The sequence below is a fragment of the Lissotriton helveticus genome, chromosome 12, assembly GCF_964261635.1.
Source record: "Lissotriton helveticus chromosome 12, aLisHel1.1, whole genome shotgun sequence".
Classification (NCBI taxonomy): Eukaryota; Metazoa; Chordata; class Amphibia; order Caudata; family Salamandridae; genus Lissotriton; species Lissotriton helveticus.
In genome coordinates this window covers 645,835,274-645,857,818 of record NC_136073.1, presented here as the reverse complement: position 1 = coordinate 645,857,818, position 22,545 = coordinate 645,835,274, and positions in this window count along the sequence as shown.

Here is a 22,545-nt window from a genome sequence, read left to right as displayed (position 1 = left end):
CTGATGATCAGGTTTTGGAGAAGGGCCCACGCATCCAACCCTCTGTACGAGGTTGATCTGCAGATGCAAAGTGCCTGACCCTCAATTCTGCATAGTTATGGTTCAACTTACTGGTTGAGGCCTGGAGAACAAGGCTCTTTGGATGGGGGCTTGGTAAGAAAATCCGGAACACAAGGTACAAGTCTATGACGCCTAACCACCTGCATATTCACAGATGCCCAACAACAAGGTTTCAACAAGGTATCCATCAACATATCTGTGAGGGCATCATTAAATATGAGCTAGGACTCAGATATTGCTGGCCCCAGCACTGAAAATTTGCAGCATGGCCTCTTTGAAGGCCTCAATTTTCTGCAGGGTCGACAATGACCTGCAAGCCTTGGGTTGCTTCGGGACCACCTGAAGATTTAGCTCATTGACTTGTGACTCTGACTGAGTGTGACTGACATCTTGACGCCCTTGTGCCTTCTCTTTGAAGTCAAAGTGGCGGGATCAGTTTGAGTTCCACTCCACTTTTTAATGCTTGCGTTTGGACTTTTACTTACTAGACTACACAAGGCCCACAACTTCTTCTTGTGTTTGGTGACACAATTTGCCTCAGCCTCAAATCACCTTCAGGTGCATGAGGGCACACTTATCACATGACTTAGATCCTTTTCTTGAGCCCAGGCACCAAAGCCAAACCTTATGCGAGTGCCTTACTGACTTCTGCTTCCTGTGATTGTGGCCTGGATTGAATCCTGTTATTTTCGTCAGGGAGGTAGTTCCCTAGTACACTGAGGAAAGGTTTTGGAGTAATCTGAAAACCCGACAAAGATTGGTGTGGAGCTCTGAACCTGCGTACAGAAGTAGATTGACATCTGCACACAGGGGCGGATTTTATATGCATCTCTCTTCCAACACTTCCGAAGTGATATGGAGCCAACGTGGAGCAGTACGATACCATCCAACGCTGCATGATTTCTGCTAAGAAAAATCTACAGATCCAGTCGGAATCCGCAGTTAGAAGTATTCGTCAGAATCTTCATTACTCCAAATACTGAATAATAACGAAACTGCAGCTTCCTGTGGGCCCGATTCACAGAATGAACTTAGGACAAAATCCTAAACTTACTACAATTTGGTATTCACAGAATGCACTTACTACAATTTGGTATTCACAGAATGCACTTACTACTTTCGGAATTCACAGAATAAACGTACTACTTTCGGTATTCACAGAATAAACTTACTACTTTTGGTATTCACAGATTTGACTTAAGACTACTAACTTTACGTCCGCCGCCGGGGAGTAATTTACGGCCCGTAATCGTAATTTACGCCACCGTGCCCTAATTTACGATTACGGGGCGTATTTTACGATTACGGGGCGTATTTTACGATTACGGGGCGTATTTTACGATTACGGGCCGTAAATTACGATTTTGGGCCGTTGGGCATGTTAGCCAAGGGGAAACACCTGGCCAAGGTCCACCCATCCCCCAACATGGATCAGCTGACACACAGCAGCCAATCCCAGCCAACAGCTCCATTTTGCCATGGTGTATGCTGCCACTGCCTACCATCCCACACCACACTCCAGCTAAAGCCAATTAACACTAATTGACCAGTACCACAACACACATAAAAGCAGCACACAGTGAAGGAACAGGTTTGGCCACAGAGAGACTTTTACGACAAAGCTTCCAGTGCCAGAGACCATGGAGATGCGCAGAAAAAGAAATTTCACAGCAGAGGAGACCACCATGCTCGTGGAATACATAGTAAGGCACCACAAGCGCCTATATGGGCTACCACCATATTGCACCAGTGGTGCACAGAAGCAAGAACTATGGCAGCAGATAGCCACTGCTGTCTCAGCCCTGGGGGTGGAGAGGCGAACTGTACAGGACATCAAAAAAAAGTGGCAGGACGAAAAGCAGAGAGTAAAGGAAAAGTACTCCAGGATAGAACTGAGGAGAGTCCTCCCTGCTGCATGCCCTGGACCCCGCATCCAGCTCACCCCACTGGAGGAGGATATACTAACCACTATACACCCCCACTTGGTCCATGGGCTGCCTGTTAGTGACGTCCGCTACGTGGTACCAGGTAATTGGAATGAAAAGAAAAAGTGCATGAAGAGATTGTCTGTGTTACACTGTCATAGTGATCATGGTAATTGTCCAAAATGGATAAATATATATGGTTAGTCAGAGACTCATGTGTCACCCACTACGTAGCACCACAAGTCCCAGAAAACTTTGCATCAGAAAAGGCTAATACCCACCACCCTATTAAAAACATGTGCACAGTACTGATGCCATACATACACAACCCAGCTAATTCAATAACTGTACATATTGACTGAAAATGTGCAATGACAAATGGAAATTTAAAATTTCGTTAAATAAATAAATTAGCTAAAGACAAACATTAGCAGGGAAGCGCCAGTACCAATGTGACATGCAATTCAAGCCTTGCGCAAACACGGATGTGTCGTGTACATATGGTGGTGCACTGTGGTGCAGGGATAAAGAGATGTGTGTTGAATCTGATGGTGTCTAGGGGGGCTTTGCTGAAGTTGTGTCGCAAGAGCGTTGCAACTCCAACAATGTCCATGCACTGCCCATACCTAAATTGCTGTGCCACTCCTTACGTCTGCTTCAAGCAGGCGTAAGGTTGCGTCGCAGCGGCCTCTGATAAGTAATACTGTGAAATCACGTAGATTACACTGACTCACTTGGACGCGGCATATCCCAAAGGAGTGTACACCCTGCCTACCTCCAAGCTGACGTTGCGCAGGGCCTCAACATTACGATTCACCCTAGTAGCGTCACGTTGCAAATAATCCTAAATGTGTTTTCTGTTGTAAACCACTGTCGTGTCACAGAAGTGATGCAACAACAGTGTAAATCATTTTTCTAGGGGGTCGTAAACCTGCCACAAAATATCCAAAAAGTACTTCACCCTGTGCCAGCCTAAATCACAAAGCAGATGGTGAGAGTATCCTCTGATGTAAATATGTCCAACATATATCCTGTAGTCCAATTTCCACTCTGCCACGCCATTACATCCCCAACACACCACTGCTCCTACCTGCCCCATCTGCGGCAGTTCCGCACAGTACTGTTATCACACAGAAGATATGGGCAAATCCCCGAAACGTTACACAAGCACATTTCCCATCTGTCAACTTTTCTCTCTTCTCACCCATTGACACATCCAGCCAGATCACAGACAACTGCAGTAGCAGAGGTCACCGCATCGCATAGGAGGAATGGGCAACGTACCGAGGAAGGCATGTCAACCACACAAACTGGTAAGTCAAAGTGGACAGGAGATGGTCAAAATGCATATATTGTCAGAAGACGACAGAGGGACAAATAGTGCCCAGCTATGTGAGTCAACCATTTATGCTACATTTGCTGCATTACAATTGGAGTTTTCAATGGACATTCACCTTTAACATATGACATTTGTGAACAGCGAAAGACAAATCATAAAATGTCTAGGCTCATCATACCTTTGTAAATGTGGTACCCAACATGTATTACACCAACAAACCCAGAACGGGGAAAGCAATCCTGTAATCGAGGGCCACAACAAGTCAAAAGGGTGTACACACCATATAGTAATAGTGTATGTAGACCTTATCAAGAAATAGCATTTGCACCGATACGGAAATGAAGACCAAACAGTGAGATACCAGTCTCTGTAGTATTGACAATGCATACACTGTCCAACTTCTAATCTGTCATACATACTTCATTCAGCACAGTCCACACAGCTGATCATGTACTGCGTACATTGGATGGATAATTTCCGGACATCAACAAAACACGATAGTGGACTTTACCTATGGATTCGTAGGCATGTCATTGTGACATAGGTAGCATCAAGGTAGTGGGCCCAATCTAAGTTATATGTGGGATCACTCATTACATAATGTATGACACACTTCTGCAACGGTGGTGAACATGACTGCTTGTGCCCGTCCTGTGCCAGAAATTGAAGGCATCACATGTGGCAGCAGGAATGTAAAGTTGCTAAACAAACTCATCATTGTAGGTACAATGTTGTCCTCCCAGAACCCCAGACGCCCACTGACTTCTGCTACTAGGTTGGACTTGACATCTGTCCAGGGACCACCTACAGCTCCGGTGCAGGGCCACGGTAAGTCATGCTTGCTGAATGCTTATCAATTGTGCCTTTCACCTCCACCGTATGTGTTGTACAACTTTGTTATCCTGCATCACAATATGCTCACATAGGGCATTTGAACACATGGAATCAGACCCTGGTGGCAAATGAGATGCTGACACAAAATGTATGCCAAGTGTGTGCACAATGGACATACAATAGCACAATGTGTCATAAGAAACGTCCACAACACAACAGGCTTGCTATTCAATGATATGCTAAATCCCTAGCAAAATTAACATGGTCAAATCAACATGAAATTGGTATGGCTGAGGCACACACTGGTGCCAGTTGTGTACCTGTGAGATGGGTGTAGGGGCTGCTAAGGTGAATCTTCATGCAGTTACACCTGCTAAATGATTTGGCTGAAGGGCAACAGGATAATCCTCTGCAGGTGGGAAGATTCAAAGCTACTCACCTCATCTGCAATGTGTGATCTAAACCAAATGTTGTCTTCTGCTTGCCTCCCTTCTACCATATTCAAATGTATAGGTGAGTGTATGAAATATGAGGTTTGGATGTCTGCTGCACAAGACACCATCTGTTGTCATGTAAGTAGTACCATGATGTTGGAAATGGAGCACGGGAACAGAGAACACTCAAAGGATGGACATTAGTAATCTGTGTTTGCTCATTCAAAAATGAGCTGTGTGACCTCATGGGTAGGGAAGCACAAATGGGCAACATCAGGCCCCTGACAACTGCAAATCTCACACATGAACTCCTTTCTGACTTGTCAACAGACAACATTACACCCATGGACAAAGTCTGTCACAATGGTAAGGGTGAAATCAGTAACCTTCTCATACAAGTTCGTCAGTTGATGTGTCATCTTATTGATGTCAGTGCTGCATGGCTTTAAGCTAGCAAATGCTGCTTGTGAGCAGGTGCCCACATGTTAAGTCAATGAGCTACACATGCTGCACATCGTCCTTGATTATCCACAAATGGCTAATGAGAATTTAATTTGATCTCATAGCCACAATCAGTTGTACTAAAATATGGACATGTATTTCTCATCACAGGTGCTGACAGGATGAGACAACTGCAACGGACACCATCCCGGGGGTTGCATGACATCCTGGCTGCAGCTGTGAAACCGTCGCGCACCTGTCCCACAGGTAAATCGGGCATGAGGAGTGTCAACAGCTTAGATTTCGAAGCCATTACAGAGATCGAGATCCCCTTCTCCATGGAATCAACAGTTGTTGATTACAAAGTGAAATACAGACCAGGAGTGACACATATGCAGGTCTGTCATTTGGTGAGGCAGATCGTTGAGAATGTTGTTTCTACCCTCTACAGGTATTTCTACTACACCTATGATGAGACCGGTGCAGCAGGATACACCAGGAGGGAACGCAAAGGGACAGAGAGTTGGGGCTGGAGCTGGTGAGTATGCTAGTATCATGTAGATCTCCGTGTAACACCTCAGTGCTATGGTGTGAGCGGCCATTTGTGGTGGTACCCTAACATGATCACATGATCCTCATCTGCTGGTGCAAAGTGCAGTAAATACAACCCTGGTGTTGCTGCACATGTAATACCTGGTCAATCACTAATACAGTTGCAACCTCTGTGTTTCAGGTGATGCTGAGGGAGAGGCAGACAGCCTGACAACCAGTGGTGGCCGACGGGCAATCCGAGGGGAGAATCCTCTGATCCTCCAGGCAGCAATGTCGGCTGCAACTCATGCCCAAGAGGAGGATGATCAAGATCAAGAGAACGTAGACTTAGAGGATGATGAGTACATTTCTATTGACTCCGGGGATTACAATACTGACATCCTGGACTCACATCCTCTGACAAGCCACGCCCGTCTGCCTCCTCTCAAACCATCAACAACACGACATACATCAAACCATCCACGGCTCCCACACATCCACTCACAGATATCACTCACTCACAGCCCTCACGTCCGTGACCGACATGGTGGTTCCCCTACCCACTCTTCCCTACGCAGTTTATCCCAGCCATTCTCTCCAACAACTGTGGGAAGTACCAGCCCTGTTGTGGACCTGGTATCCCCTGGGCACCCTACTCCTGCCCACAGACTTCTACCTGCCCCCCCCCCCTGTTGTTGGACCTGCTCATCTCATCCCTGGCAGACACCAGCAGAGGGAGTCTGCACGTGGCGATGGTGGCCAGTGGGAGCAGGACTTCTTCCGACAGCAGGCAGATGTGAGGCAGGACATTCGGGCCATAGGGGCTACCCTGTCCGACATTTCTGGGTCCCTGCAGGACATGGCCCAATTCCCTCAGGTGGTGGACAGGATGGCCCAAGCTTTGGATAGGATGGATAGCACTTGGCAGGAAATGTCAAGAAATATGAGAGACCAGATATCCATCCAAAGGGAAGACAGTGCAAGACACCATGCCTTGGCCATGAAGATGATGGAGGGCATGGTGAGAGTGATCCAAAGTCTACCTTCACGGCCAACGCAGGGAGGGGAACAATCATGTCGGCCTGTAGGACCACACATCCCCACACCTGTAATACCAACTGCACAGCACCACAGCCAAGGTACCCAAACACACCCGCACCGGGCACAGTCACTCCCAACACCCCCACTACCTGCCAAAACACCACAAACCTCTGCACAGTCACTCCCACCACCCCCACTACCTGGCCAAACACCACCAACCCCTGCACAGTCACTCCCAACACCCCCACTACCTGCCAAAACACCACAAACCTCTGCACAGTCACTCCCACCACCCCCACTACCTGCCCAAACACCACCAACCTCTGCACAGTCACTCCCACCACCCCCACTACCTGCCCAAACACCACCAACCTCTGCACAGTCACTTCAACCACCTGAACAACCAGCCCTTTTCCAGCCACAGACACCTAATGTGCAGACACCATTGGCACCTGCACCTCTTGATCAGCCTGGACAACACCCACAGACACGAAGGCGACAACCTCAACCTCACCCCTCACCGCGTTCCTCCCCCCCACTATTGCGGAAACGCAAACATGAACGCCATTGACATTGCCAATTTGTTTTGGGCTCCTTAGGAGTATTTTTACAATAAATATCTACCAAAGTAATATCCTGTTGTGTACCATGTCCCTTCTGACAATGTAGGCATGTGTATGTGTGTGTGTGTGTGTGTGACAGGTACAAGTGTAACACATCATAGCAACACGTTGTCATGTGCATAGAATGTGACTTACTAAATATGTGTCTATATTTGGGGATAGACATTCAAAATTAAGACAAACTAGTCAGACAAAGTCAAATTCTGCAAGTTATTTATGTAGGAACACAAACAAACAGTCCGTTTGGAAGGGAGAAAGAAAAACAAATGATGATCTTAATGCAGAAGGAGAATGGAACTTGGATTTGGGTGGGGCAAAACAAATATAATACGTCAGGTAGCGTCATGGGAACTAGTCTATTCACAAGGGGAACTGGATTTGTGTACCTTCCTGCAGCGTGAATAATTAGCTCTTTTCAGCTGGTGAAGAGGAGTTTGTTTTGCCGATTCGTTTTCCTGACCTTCCTGACCCCTTGAGCTGTTTGTTTATCCGATCCGGCTGTTCATAAGGAGCAGGGAGTCCAAGCCTCCAAGCAGAAATAGACGACAAACAATTTGAAAGGAGCACACGAAGAAAACTCTTCATGAGCGCGGTGCCAATAACAGATTTCCCAAAGACAGTCAGACAGCCAGAAGGCCGTAGAACCCTGTTAATCCGGCTCCAAGCAAAGCTACAGACATTAGAAGCGACAAGGCCCTGATGAGACCCCGTTTAATGAACTAACGGGCACGAAACGCGTCGGCTTAAAAGAAGGCTAAAAAACAAACAGGACTAATTGCGTTGTGGATTCATTGATTTGTATCCCATGAGCCTTTTTTCAGACTCTTTGTCCTTCAATGAATTTATGAAAAAAGAGTTTTTTTGTGATATTAATATTTGGTTCATGATTTAAGTATTTTGAACAAATGTTGCAATGTCTAAATAATGTGCAATGTATTGTTTCACAATTCAAATTGGATAAATGTTTTGTCATTTATCGTTTACATATTTGTCTAAATGTTTTATATGTTTCGTGTTTCTCATACATGTAATGATGAATCTTTTTGTATTTGGAATTGAAAAGTAAAGGGTGAAACTAAATAAACCCACATAATCAGAAATAGTCCTGATTCATGTACTTGTAATATCAAGCAACAAAAAAAGTGTGAGGGGAGCAAATTGTATTTTGGTGGTATATTTGGGGATAGACATTCAAAATTAAGACAAACTAGTCAGACAAAGTCAAATTCTGCAAGTTATTTATGTAGGAACACAAACAAACAGTCCGTTTGGAAGGGAGAAAGAAAAACAAATGATGATCTTAATGCAGAAGGAGAATGGAACTTGGATTTGGGTGGGGCAAAACAAATATAATACGTCAGGTAGCGTCATGGGAACTAGTCTATTCACAAGGGGAAAAAGAAATGTCGGTCCGAAACAATGTCTCCGTCCAACAGTCAAGTATCTTTTTGGTCATCCTCCAGGACCACAATGTCTAGATCCTCTGGGTCGGACACATCCACACGGCTGGCTGATGCAGGACCAGGCACCACACGGGAACGTGACAAACGAGGAGTATGGGGGGAAACCGTGTGGGGCAACGGACAGGGGGACACATTGACGGTGGTATGGGAAGACACTTGGGAGATGAAAGACGTAATGGCTGTGTTCAGGGACTGGACTTGGGTGGTGAGGTTGTCCAATGATTGGACTATGTGCGCTTGCATCGAGCGTATCTCCAGACACACCTGTAGCAAGATGCGAGCGGACATGTCCGATTCACCCTCGACCATCCAACTCAAGTCCCCTGGCACAGCCACGGGAGGAACAGCACCGGCACGGGGGGGGACACAGAAGGGATGTGGTGCCTCAGGTCCGGAGCGGATGGGTACGGCTTGGCGGCTATGAGGAGGGGGACAGGTATCAGGGGATTGAGCTGGAGCCCCCGATGGCATGGGGGACGCTAGAGGTAGGGAGGGGCTGATGGCAGGCCCAGGTTGAACATTAGCCTGCCCCGGGGACACCTCTTCCTGACCCCCTGGTGAGGTATTTGTGGCTGAGTGGCCATCCCCCACATCATGGTCGGAGGTGTCCGGTTCTTCACCCCCCCCCTTCAATGTCTACAGCCTCCACCCGGGACATAGTACCAGTGTCATGTTCTTCTTCATCCCGGGTGGGTGAAACCCCCTGGCCTGCAGATGTTGAGGGCCCCTCCTCCTCCTCCTCTTCCTCCTCCTCTCCTTCATCGCTGGTGGAAAGAGGGTTTAGCCGCTGCCAAACTGACGGTCTCTTTCTCCGGACTTGTTCCTGCGGATCTCCTGTCTCACCAGCCGTGCCTGCAGAAGTGTAAGCAAAATCCTGAAGTGGTGGTTGTTCCATGCATGACGCTACACATACATTGAATAGCCTAGGTCCGAATTTGTTTGCCTCTGATCACACTGTATAGTTATCAGGGGCCGATTTACAACTACTGGCACATCTCGCTAATCAGCAAAGGTGTGTCTGAAGAGTTGCAACGCATCAGCCCACCCGTGCGTCACCCCTGATGGCCCGCATGTACAAAGCGGCACAGCGTGGCGCTTGGGTGGCAGATGTGTGATGCACCCCCGGTGGAATAGCCGGGCTTTGCTGGAGTGCTGACATGCTGCGGCAATCCTTACACCTGCTTCAAGCGAGTGCGTAGATTTCAATCTGCTTGGCCATAATAGTAACTGAGTGAAATCTTGTAGTTTCAATCAGCCACTTTTAGGATGCGATCCTGCACCATATGCGTCATGTTGTAATAATCCTGCAGCATGGCGCTTTGTGTGCTCCGCCGCTGCGTCACTAAAGTGACCCTATGGCGGTGCACAGAGGCGCAGGTGCCTTGTTGATCTGCCCATCAGTCCTTATGGACTCAATGGTGGTTGGGAGCACACTGCCTCACAGTCCCAGCACAGTTTGCCCCTTTGCATCCTGCTAAATGCTTTTTACAGTACTAACTGACTCCTGAATCATCTGTGTTTGCAGGGAATGCTGCCAAGTTCCTCTCAGATCACAGTAACACTCACAGGCACACAGCAAACCCAGATGATTTACTTTACTCTCTGAAACTGCTGCTCTCTACTGATGAAGCGCTCATTCCAGGAACACGTGTCTAGAGATATACAGCAAAGTCAGCTGCAAAATTGGTGTATGGCTCCAGATTATTCCAAAGTAAGTTTGAACTGTGTACTGCATTTACCAGGATGCAAAGGGACAAACCGTGCTGGGACTGTGAGGCAGTGTGCTCCCAACCCCCATTCTGTCCATGCACTTACATTACATGTATGCACACTGTCATATACTGAATTGAGTTTTACATGGATATCTCAACTGCATTATCCAAACCTCAACCTTGGCATTGTTGTGATCTGTGTGTCGTGTCACTGCTGCATGTGCCAGTTCAACTACAAGTCCACCATAGGAGAACATGAAGAGTCCAGATATAATAGATATTTGCCATTGATATGGATTAGCAGCTATTTAACGTCTGGACAAGTGTCATCTGCTTTGTAGCATTGTATGGGACAAGACAAATATGGGTCACACATCCACGTGGGGTCTGGAGTACTCCTCTAGCTACATTGTGTGTCTGGCCTTTTGATGTCCCCACACATCTTTGGACAATCCAGTGCCACATAGTGCCTTACTTGACTTACAAGGTAGTGCAGTACACCGCTGAACAGTGGTGGGCGGTTGTCACAGCTACCTGTACATGTGAAATGCCATATAGGCCACTGAGGGTGAGACCTCTGTCAGTGGACACACCTTGCCAAACTATGTAAACTTGTGAGTGATGCAAGGATCTCAAAATCTGTCATGACTCCAAAGCACATGATGATCTGTCTCAATTGGAACACAACGCTACAGGTGCAATGCTAATCACAACATCCAATCCCCTATGGCCTGCCATGTGCAGACTGGACAGTCTCTGTACCATCGCTCATCCAATGCACACATCTGTTATGATTGACTTGGTTCAATTGTAGTGGTGCTGGCAGAGCATAATTCAATATGGATGCATGTGTGGCGCATTTACCCAGTTGTCATGAGAAAACTACAACTCCCAAAATGCACCCTGGCCTGTATAGTACATATGCCACAGTGTGCCTCTTGAAACCTGGTGCCTGCTGCTTGGACATGCAATTGGCTAATGGAGGCATGGAACACACAATGGTACAGCACTGTTTCACTCACATCATACTCCCAGACTCATATTGCATATGATGCACTTACTAGGTCCATGCTGCTCGTGCTCCTCCAGCTGAGCATGGAGGGTCGGCCAAGCTGCTCGCAGGACCCTCCTGTACAGTGGTGACAGGCGAGGATGATGTACATGGTGCTGGGAGGACAGGCCAGCCAGCTCGGTAGCCTTGGTACGGGCCCACCGCTTCAGGTCCTCCCAGCGCTTGCGGCACACCCTAGGCCTCCTCCTGGCCACTCCCACTGCACTGCAGCGCTCGGCGATGTTGGCCCATAGCCTGCCCCGGGCTGCAGTGCTCAGCTGGTGCTCAGGGTCCCCATATAGCTGAGGGAATTTCTCCAGCACCCCCTCCACCAAGATGTCCAATTCCCTGTCTGTGAAAGGGGGGGCTTCTTCCTCATATTCCTCAGCCATTATAGGGAATGAGTCAGATGAGAGCAGCAGGATGCCTGAGGATCTGATCAGTGATAGAGGATGACTCAGAATGACCACAAAATGGCTGCCAACTACTTCCTGTGATGTATTTCCTATCTCCCACTTCATGTATTGCCTTGCCTGTATGAAATTATGTGTTCTAGTTTATTTTCGTAATTTACGGCCCGAAATCGTAGTTTCCGGTTCCGGGGCGTAGTTTACGCGCACTCGCATTACGATGCGGTGCCGGAAACTACGATTTTGTGCCGTAAATTACGAAAATGACCCGGAACACATTATATCATACAGGAAATGTTATACAGGTAGTGGGAGACAGGAAATACATCACAGGAAGTATTTTGCTGCCATTTTGTATTCATCCTGGACCATCCACATTCAGTAAACAAATACACTGCCATCCTGTTGATCTGATGTAGGGGAAAGTGAAATGACAAAGCAGGTGTGAATAATGAATATGTATGAAAAGGGGGAACAGGTCATTTCAAGTCATTTATGCAGTGACAGGGTGTAGGGGGCTGAGAACATCCATCCCACTTTCCTAATCTCATACTTTGCATTATGGGACATGTAGTTCATATTGAGTACTCAGTATCAGAGTTGAATGATGTGTTATGTAACATTGGTGTGGATATGTCAGATACATATGGGGGCAGCTATACGAGCCCTGTGTGCACCAATTGCGCCACAGTAGCGTAACTTTAGTGGTGCAGCAGCGCTACACCACCTCCATGCTGTGGGGTATCTTCAACATGACGCATCGGTGAAATGTGTCATATTGTAAGGCCCTGCACCGCAGTTGTGCATTCCTGCACGGGGGGGCCTTCCAGCACACAAACACCTCCGAACAGTGGCAGGGTGAAATTTACACATTTACACTCAGTCATTTTCATGGCCATGCTGCGTCACAACCCTGCGCCTGCTTGTAGGAGGCCTAAGAATTAATGCAGCATGTTAGGCATCGGCTCGCCACTTGCCTTGCTGGAGCTGCATTGCGCTTGCGACCCAACTCCAGTGGTGCTTCACCTTTATGACAGCATATGCTTCACGCTTCTGTCTATACTTGGCCCACAGCGCACAGCTTTGTAAATGCGGCACATCCATGATGGCGCAAGGGATGTCTGCTGTGAGGCACAATTACTGGGGCATCCCTGCTGATAGGCAGATTGGCAACTGTTATTGTGAACCTGACCCATGGTGCATGAATCTCCCATGACATCATCACTCACATTCTGTGCCCATCATTTGTGGGGGAGTCAAAAATGTAGTGGCCATAGGCCTGAGTATGAAACCTTTTGTGATTTGGTGACCCATCCTTATGAGGTCCAGGTATGTCTGTCAGGACATGTATTGTTTGTCATCAGTGTGAATAGTTTGTTTTAGGGCTGTCCACTACGCTGCTTGCTGACATGGGCGCATGACCTGAGGCACAATCCACCTTTTGACTTCTGTCAGCAGCTGTGATTTGCATGCAGTTAGTGTGGTTTGCAAAGTCGTCTCAGGGTGGCATTTATGGACACTGTTGTGTCTGTCCACATTTCATCATTGACAACAGACAGCAAACCACATGTTGGCCGTGACACTACAGGTTGCTCATGCAAAATACGTGGCAACGAGCTGATCACGGACTTGCATGCCCTGACGTCGGTCATGTGCAATAGCCCGGTCTCCCACATTCAGAGCTAGTCGAGGTTCGAGAGGCATGTGTAAGCCATGCATTAGAGCAATGTTGTGCAAAACACAACAGGCTAGTATGATCTTGCACACGACTACTGGGGAGTACAGAAGCACACCCCCTGTACGGTCGAGACATCTGAATCGCAACTTCAACAGTCCAAAAGTGCACTCGATGATGGCTCGAGTACGTATGTGTGCCCTATTGTACCTACGCTGAGGTACAGTGTTAGCACGCCTGTAAGGGGTGAGGAGATGTGGAGAGAGTGCATACCCAGCGTCACCTGAGGAGGGAAGAAAGGACAGTTGTTAACATTTCACTCTTTGACTTTCTCAGGACATGATCTATACGTTCATACATGCAGTGTCTGTTGGGCCATGTATCTTATTGTACAATCATTACTATTGGGGGGCATTCAGACATTTCAATGACGCATATCACTCATTTTCATTGCTTGGTACTTACCCAGTAGCCACATGTTACCAAATTCTCCAGCGCCATACGCCGGGCAAGAGGTGACATGCGGAATATGAAGCTGTCATGTGTACTGCCTGGGAACACTGCATGCACATTGATGAACCTTCCACTGGCATCACAGACTGCTTGAACATTGATGGAATACCATCTGTGTCTGTTGCAGAAGATGTGTGCAATGTGGCGGGGTGGCTGAAGGGCCACATGGGTGCAATCAATTGCACCCAGCACACGTGGGAATTGTGCAAGGAGATAAAAATCTCTTGCTGCCCTTTGTCTCATGGCCAAAGTATATGGCATTTTGATGTAGTTGGGGGCTCTATCAGTGATGCATTTCAGTACCTGATGCAGGCACCGCGACTGGCTCGCCTGGGAAATGCCCACATGGTCACTGGTGACCCTTTGGAAGGACCCAGTAGCAAAGAAGTGGAGGGCAGAAAGGATCTTGAGGTATGCTGGTATTGCATGTGAGCAGCAGGTCACAGAGTCAAGTTCCTGCTCCCACTCACATATCAGTTCCAAGATGACTTCAGGTGGGAAACGGTACCTGGCCCTTACATCCTGGCTAGACATTCCAAATATGTTGACCCTCTGCCTGTAGATCCTCTCTGCTCTTCTCCTCCTCCGCAAGTAGTTTTGCCGCATGGCAAGGGGTAGTGCTACAAACACGTTCAGTGACATCCTGAAAAGGGATTGTTTGTGTCTGCTCTGCTTTCATAAATGCAGCAGGGCAGGGATTGGCTGCTGTGTGTCAGCTGATCCATGTTGGGGGATGGGTGGACCTTGGCCAGGTGTTTCCCCTTGGCTAACATGCCCAACGGCCGCAAATCGTAAAATACGTCCCGTAATCGTAAAATACGCCCCGTAATCGTAAACTACGCCCCGTAATCGTAAAATACGCCCCGTGATCGTAATTTACGGCACGGTGGCGTAAATTACGATTACGGGCCGTAAATTACTCCCCGGCGGCGGACGTAAAGTTAGTAGTCTTAAGTCAAATCTGTGAATACCGAAAGTAGTAAGTTTATTCTGTGAATCCCGAAAGTAGTAAGTTTATTCTGTGAATTCCGAAAGTAGTAAGTGCATTCTGTGAATACCAAATTGTAGTAAGTGCATTCTGTGAATACCAAATTGTAGTAAGTTTAGGATTTTGTCTTAAGTTCATTCTGTGAATCGGGCCCTGTATGTTTGGCACCTCGATTTCAAAGTCCACAATATTTTAAAGTCCTGTGCATATAGCCTCTGAGACCTGCAGCAGTTGGGTCCCACTTTCTCTATTACTCCAAATCCTGGCCTTCCTGGTCACAGTTCAGGGTTCCCATGCCACAGGCCCATTTAGATGTGATTTTTTAGTTTCGAATGGAAATGGGCGCGTATACTTTTTCTTCCTGCAGATGCCTCATCTTTGAATATAGACATATGTCAGACTGGATATGAAACCTTTTCTTACACAGCAGTAGCTGGCCAATGGCAATCTCTATTATTAGCCAAGCTGTAAATAGTCTGAGTTTCACTCCCTTTAACAAGGTGACCTAACTGAATTAGTTAAGTAGTAGAGATTACTTACTATTTGGCCAGCGATGTTACGTGCAACAAAAAATCCTCACTATGAACCCGAACGCTAGCTAAATTGTAGAGATTGTGCACTGTTTGGCCAGCGACCATGCAAATGGCAAAGAAAATTCACTATTTGCCTGGTACCTAGCTAAGAAGCAGAAATTATGTACTGATTTCTTGGTACCAGTGCAAATAGCAAAGAAAATTAACCTGCATGAATATCAGACATTGTGACTGCCACCCATGCAAACAGCAAGAAACTTCACGTTTTACCTAGATAATGACTAAATAGCAAACAGTAAGCGCTATGTACTCAGTTGAAGTGCAACTCACCAATAAACTTCACTCTTTGCTCGGCAGCTGGCTAAATAGGAGGTATTCTATACAGTGTGGATGGCGCCCATGCAACTCAACCAATCACAGATTTTCTAAGGTGCATGGCTACTCAAAAAGAGTTTCCAAGCACTGATGAGAAGGATGGAACAGAGATGCCAAGAAGTAGCTCAAGAAAACCGGAAAAGAGGTGCAAGTTCAGATTTTTAACGGAAGAGAGTTTCAAAGAGTAGGGCCAAGAATGCCAAAAGGTATGCCTCCCTGTCGTACATGGTTGTAGCAAGGTATTATAGTTAAGAACTGATTTCCTGAGCGTCAAGGCTGCTTAGGAGAATACCATTGCACCAATGCTTTAAGATAAGAAGGACCACCACTGTACAAAGCCCTATGCATAAAGCTTTAAAACAGATGCGCTTCTCTATCGTTAGCCAATGAAGAGAGTAGAGCTGAGTAGCAACAGATAGATGCCTGGGTATATGGCACAGAAACCGTGCCACAGAATATAGCACAATCTGAAATCTCCGTTGATCCAGCCAGAAGCCAACGGTCTTGACTGCTTTACAAATGAGTGGGTAAATGCCCAAGATCAGCGGCCCACCACTGACGGCCCCAGAGATGGGGTTGATTATCTACTACCAACACCTCTGTTTTGTCACCATTCAGCTTCCGAAAATTGTGTCTCACCTGTCTTGATACTCCTGCAAGACAAAGGCAAAATTGGTCGCCCTATCCTCATTCTCTGCACTCAGCGTACCAATGATCTCAGTATCATCCGCGTACACAAAGAGTGACAGGCCAAAGCCTTCAACTAAATCAGGCAGGACCTAACATGGATATTGGAAAGTGTAGGGCTCAATGAAGAGCCACACAGAAGAGAGTAGGCGGATGACTCATTTAGTTTTGACAATAACTGAAAAGTGCGATACTGCAACAATTATAAGAGCCAGGATAGGGCAGTAAGCTGGATACCAATACCTACCAGTTTCTAAAATGAAACCGGATGAGATACTATGTCAAAGGCAGAACTAGAGTCTAGAAAACTTATGACACCAGTGCCCGCAAGATCACTTGTTTCTTGAGATGCTCTACTGCAGCCAAAAGAGCAGGTGATTTGCTGAAGCCAAGATGGAATCCCGACTAAGCGGACTTCAACAGATTAGAAGACTCCAAGTCACAAGAAAGCTGGGTGTTAACATGCTTTTCTACGATCTTGACACAGATAGGAAGGAGCGAAATGGAGCGATAGTTTGTGCTCTTTAACCCCTTTACCCGCAGCGGTAATTCTGCCGCGGCGCTAGTGACCATGCTCGTGACCGAACCACTCTGTCACGAGCCGCGGTGGCGCTGTGCTTGTGACGGAATGGTTCCGTCACGGCCCCGCCCGCTCAATAGAACGCGCCGCGCAGGCGCGGCGGCCGGGCTGTGACAGAACCATTCCGTCACCAGCACAGCCCTACCGTGGCTCATGACGGAATGGTTCCGTCACGAGAGTGCAAGGGGTTAAGTAGAGGGACAACCATGGTGTGTTTCCATGATGGAGGAACTTTACCTTTTGTCAAAGAGAAGTTCAAGAGCGACAGTATGTGGGGATACAGTGCAGTATTAATCTGCCTCATCTGCTGCAGAGGAAGAGGATCTCGAGGGGAGGCAGTTCTTATGGAATCTAAAATGGATTTAAGTGTTAAAAAATCTAATAAGTTAAACTTCAGTAGGTTAAATTCCTGAGAGTAGCTTATATCAGCTCTTTGGGGGGGCGCTTATGTCTAATCTCTGACCTGGTTATTCAGAAACGGCCAAAGAAGAATATGTTTTAGTTAAATTATCCTAGAAGAATTTTGCGATGACTTCACAGTTAGACATAGAGAGAACGCCAAAGGCAAAGACTTGCGCAGGAGCAAGCAAAGATTTAACAATTCCAAAAAGTTCCTTAGTTGAATGTTGAGAATTAGCAAGTTTATTGGAATAGTAGCACACTCAGGCGTTACAACAAATAGCAAATAAACGTGTTTCTTACCCATTGGCTAGATAGCAGAAAGTATGTGCTACTTGGCTGATGGCCCTGCAAATAGCAAGGAAACTTTACTAATGACTTAGGTGTTTGCTAAATAGCCAGCGGTGACTCCTCTTCTTGACAAGATGTGATGAAATGCCTCTAAGCACTATCTAAATGCAATTACAGTACAATACAATGAAACTCGCTAATTGACTGCCTGGTGATTGTTCCCCTGTCCGAGGATTCAGCGCGACTGGAGTCGCTGACCATCTTGCCCTGCACAGCGGAACCGGCTGGGAGTTAGCCAAGACCTCGTGGCCGCAGAGGAGGGTGAGGCGCTGGCCCCGGGACTGCGAGGACCAGCATTCACCAACCCCAGCTGGTCCTCTTCCCGTGTGTAGCCGCGCCCCCTCCCAGTGCCACGCCTCCAGCCGAGCCCCTTAACTTCTCGCGGCACCCGCTTTGCGGGTGCCACTCGCTAATTGACTGCCTGGTGATTGTTCCCCTGTCCGAGGATTCAGCGCGACTGGAGTCGCTGACCATCTTGCCCTGCACAGCGGAACCGGCTGGGAGTTAGCCAAGACCTCGTGGCCGCAGAGGAGGGTGAGGCGCCGGCCCCGGGACTGCGAGGACCAGCATTCACCAACCCCAGCTGGTCCTCTTCCCGTGTGTAGCCGCGCCCCCTCCCAGTGCCACGCCTCCAGCCGAGCCCCTTAACTTCTCGCGGCACCCGCTTTGCGGGTGCCACTCGCTAATTGACTGCCTGGTGATTGTTCCCCTGTCCGAGGATTCAGCGCGACTGGAGTCGCTGACCATCTTGCCCTGCACAGCGGAACCGGCTGGGAGTTAGCCAAGACCTCGTGGCCGCAGAGGAGGGTGAGGCGCCGGCCCCGGGACTGCGAGGACCAGCATTCACCAACCCCAGCTGGTCCTCTTCCCGTGTGTAGCCGCGCCCCCTCCCAGTGCCACGCCTCCAATCACAGCCGCACCTCATAAACCGACCCAGGACACGCGCCTCGCGGGACGCGCGCGGGTCGAAGTCCGGGGCGAAGACCGGGCAAAGACCGGGCCGTTTTAGGCCGTTAGAGACTGGACTGGGCCACCTCCCTGATATTTATATTTTAACCCGACCCCTTCCCTTTGTACTATTTTACGCATCCCCCGTGTCCCATAACTCACCAGCAAGAGCAATGGTTGTCACGAGAGGGAATAAAACCAAAGTCCCCACTGCAGCGGGCAAATTGCTCGGACCCATGGACGATTTTCTAGCGAAGGCTAACACACTTATCGACGAAAGTATATCGATAATTGAAGAAAGGGTCTCCCTAGATCTGGCATTCGCAAAAAGATCCTCACTAGGCGCTTTGGCGGAAGCCAGATCCCCAATCTTAGTAGCCTCAAACGCTGAGTTGAGGCCGATAAGGGAGAGACGCAGCCTACCGAACACCGTAGATCTGTCAGTCTCTCAAATAGCGGATTCCCAACTTAGCTATGACCTAGAGAAAACCCCAGAATTGTTTCCAACAACATCTGCGCAAATCTCCTCACTAGAAAAAAGAATAGAAAGGGGCAGGAGGGAGGGAGCAATTAGCAAAAGTAGGGCACCTGGAAACCCAAATCCAACAGTAAACCCGAGATTGTCACCAATCATTCCAATAATCCATAACGATAGGGTACCACAAATTGAGATTGTTGCATTAGTCCATCAGGTAGAGAAAGAACCATCTTGTCCGATAATCCTGGACCCTCAACCCATTAAACAAATCGACGCGGATTTGAATTTGGTTGAGACCCAGGAACTAACTCTTCCTAGCATAGCTAATGTAGTTAAATACGCCTTACTACCTTTAGAACATCGGTTAGCAGCCATAGAACTGCAAATTTCCAAACTATTAAAAACTCAACAGCAGCCCCCTTCGTTATGTCCTCAAAAACTGGCCGGCAACAATAGTGAAAAACCAACTAACACTAGTGTACCTAATGTCAATCCAGTTATGCTCAATACACAACAAAAGACCCTCCGATTAACAACTCCAAACCAGCCCATAAATAAAAACACCACTAATTTGACCAAAATTACAAAACCAGCATTAGTTCAAAGTTCCACTAGCAGTCTACAACAAACAAATATTTCGACTGCCCCAGTCGTGCCTGCGACCACCGATTTGACTCAGAAGGCACCTACCAGTATAGCCAATAAAATTCCAGCGACAACCTCTAACAAAACACCAACGGTAACCTTACCCCCTCCACCTGCACCGCCAAAAACACCGGGGGATAGGTCCAAAAGGAATACTGCGAGGAATCCTGGTCCTCCAAGACTCCCAGCAGAGTTCCCTCCCGAGGCCTCACCCTACGTGGTGGTGATGGCTGGAGTTCCTGAATTAACAGATCTCTCATCAGAACCGGTCTGGTCCCTAAAAAATAAGGCTCAGCATTGGCTCCAGACCAACCGCCCAATTCCATCTTCTTGGCGCGGACGAATTAGATCTGTAGCCAGGGTACCGTGGGTAGGTAATACTAGAAAAACAATTCCCGGGGATTGCATAACAATTACTTTCGAGGATCCTCGAATTGCGGATTATGTTTGTGCCTGGGAAGACATTACCTCAAATGGAGGAATCAAGATCAAATCACTCTCCTTTTTTTATCCCTTTAGGCAAGTGGACGGATATATACAGGAGCAGGAACCTCCTTGGTCCGTCCCTTTCCCTAGGCAGGACGATCAATTAAACATCCGATATTGCGGTCCTCCCAATCCTTATGAGCCAGATTATTCTTGGCACACGGTGAGACATCGCAATCAGGGAGGAAGGTGGGAAGACAGAAGACCCTATACACAATGGCCCCCACATAGAGAACAGTCACGATGGGACCCATGGAATAACATCCCGCTAAATAATAGGTATAGTGGCCTAGAATTGGTCGATTGACCACTATCAGAAATCTCTTCTACTAATACCCAACTATCTTCCTCGCCACAGCCTGTTACCATTTCACAAGCTATTGGTGATAAAGACCCCATAACCCTAGAAGCAGATTCTGGTGATGATTCCCTACATATCAGGGTATCCTCTTGGAACATTGCGGGCCTACGAAACAAAATCAACGATGGCTCAGCACAGGAATTTCTAACTCCAAATCAAATAATCTGTCTCCAGGAAACATGGTCTGTAGAAGAATTACATCTACAAGGCTACAAAACCTTCAACGTCCCAGCACTAACCAGTACTATGGGTAGACCAAAAGGTGGCCTCGTCACCTACATTTCTAACTCCCTACCTTTTAAAAAGGTGGCCACACTCTCCCAGGACCCCAATCATCAAATTTTAACACTAACCCTCCCCAATAAGGACACAATCATTCTGGTTAATACATATAACAATTTGTCAGACGAAAATTTTATAACTCTTATTACCACTCTAACTGACAAATTGAAACAAATTCTTTACCGGAGCCCCGCAAATAGGACAACCAATATAATTTGGGGAGGCGATTTTAATTTCCACCCCTGTACAGTTCCTAATCTGGAGTGTTGTGGGATAGTGGACGAATTTAATGTTCCACTATCCCACCTTGTGCACTCCAAACCAGGAAACATAATTAATACCGCCTTATCAGATTTGGATCTTCAGATTGCCAACCATCCAAACGCAGACCCGAACGAATTTCTGTCGACGTATGTGGGTAGAGGACACAAGACCACAGTAGATTTTATATTTCTTTCTCAAAACCTGATGATGAACCTGAAGGAATTTGAGGTTATAGTTACCCCCCTCAGCGATCACGCAGCCATAATAATAACATTATCCGTGCCGGCTAATGCCTCCCATAAATCGGAAATGGCGATCACCCTTAAGCAGAATAGGATCCAGGTTGGTAAATATAATGGACTGACTATTAAATGGGCCAAAATCAACCCAGCAGATATAATGAAAAAATTAATTACTCGGTCCTATCCTAACATAGTGAAATGCCTGGATCTCACAACCAGTCATAAGGAAGTCCTTAGGAATTTTAACCTAATATTAGAGGTCATAAAGGACTTACTCACCTTTCAATCTAAGTCAAATTGTGATAACAAACCAAAGTGGTTTAATCATAACTGCACAGTGGCCCTATCTAAGCTAAAATCTGCGCTTAAAAATAACCCTCGAGATGTGGTCTTGATCCAGCTCCTGAGGCGCCAATATATAGGGGAAAGAAAGTCGAGAATGGCCCAACTTAAACAAAAATTATGGGACGATCTCCATCAAGGTGCAGTCACAAAAAACAGTGACTTGTTCTGGCGTACAGTCAGATCCCCGTTCCTGATAGAGAAGGATACCCCGAAGATAGAGGTCGCCATCGATGAAAATACATGGGTCTCTCACTTTGGTGGAATTTTTAAAAATACCCTACCATCAGAATCCCTATCCCCTAATGTGAACTATCCCATTTTGGTTCCCTTTGACATCCCAGACCTCATAGATGCTTTGCAGAGCAGCAAGGCAGGTAAGGCACCAGGTCCCGATGGGGTCCCGGTGGACCTTTTCAAAAGCAACCAAGATCTATGGGCTCCCATTTTAACCAGAGTTTGTATAGCAGCAGCGAGTGAGGGAATTCTAACTTCCTGGACAAAGTCTATAATGGTCCCCATTTTTAAAAAG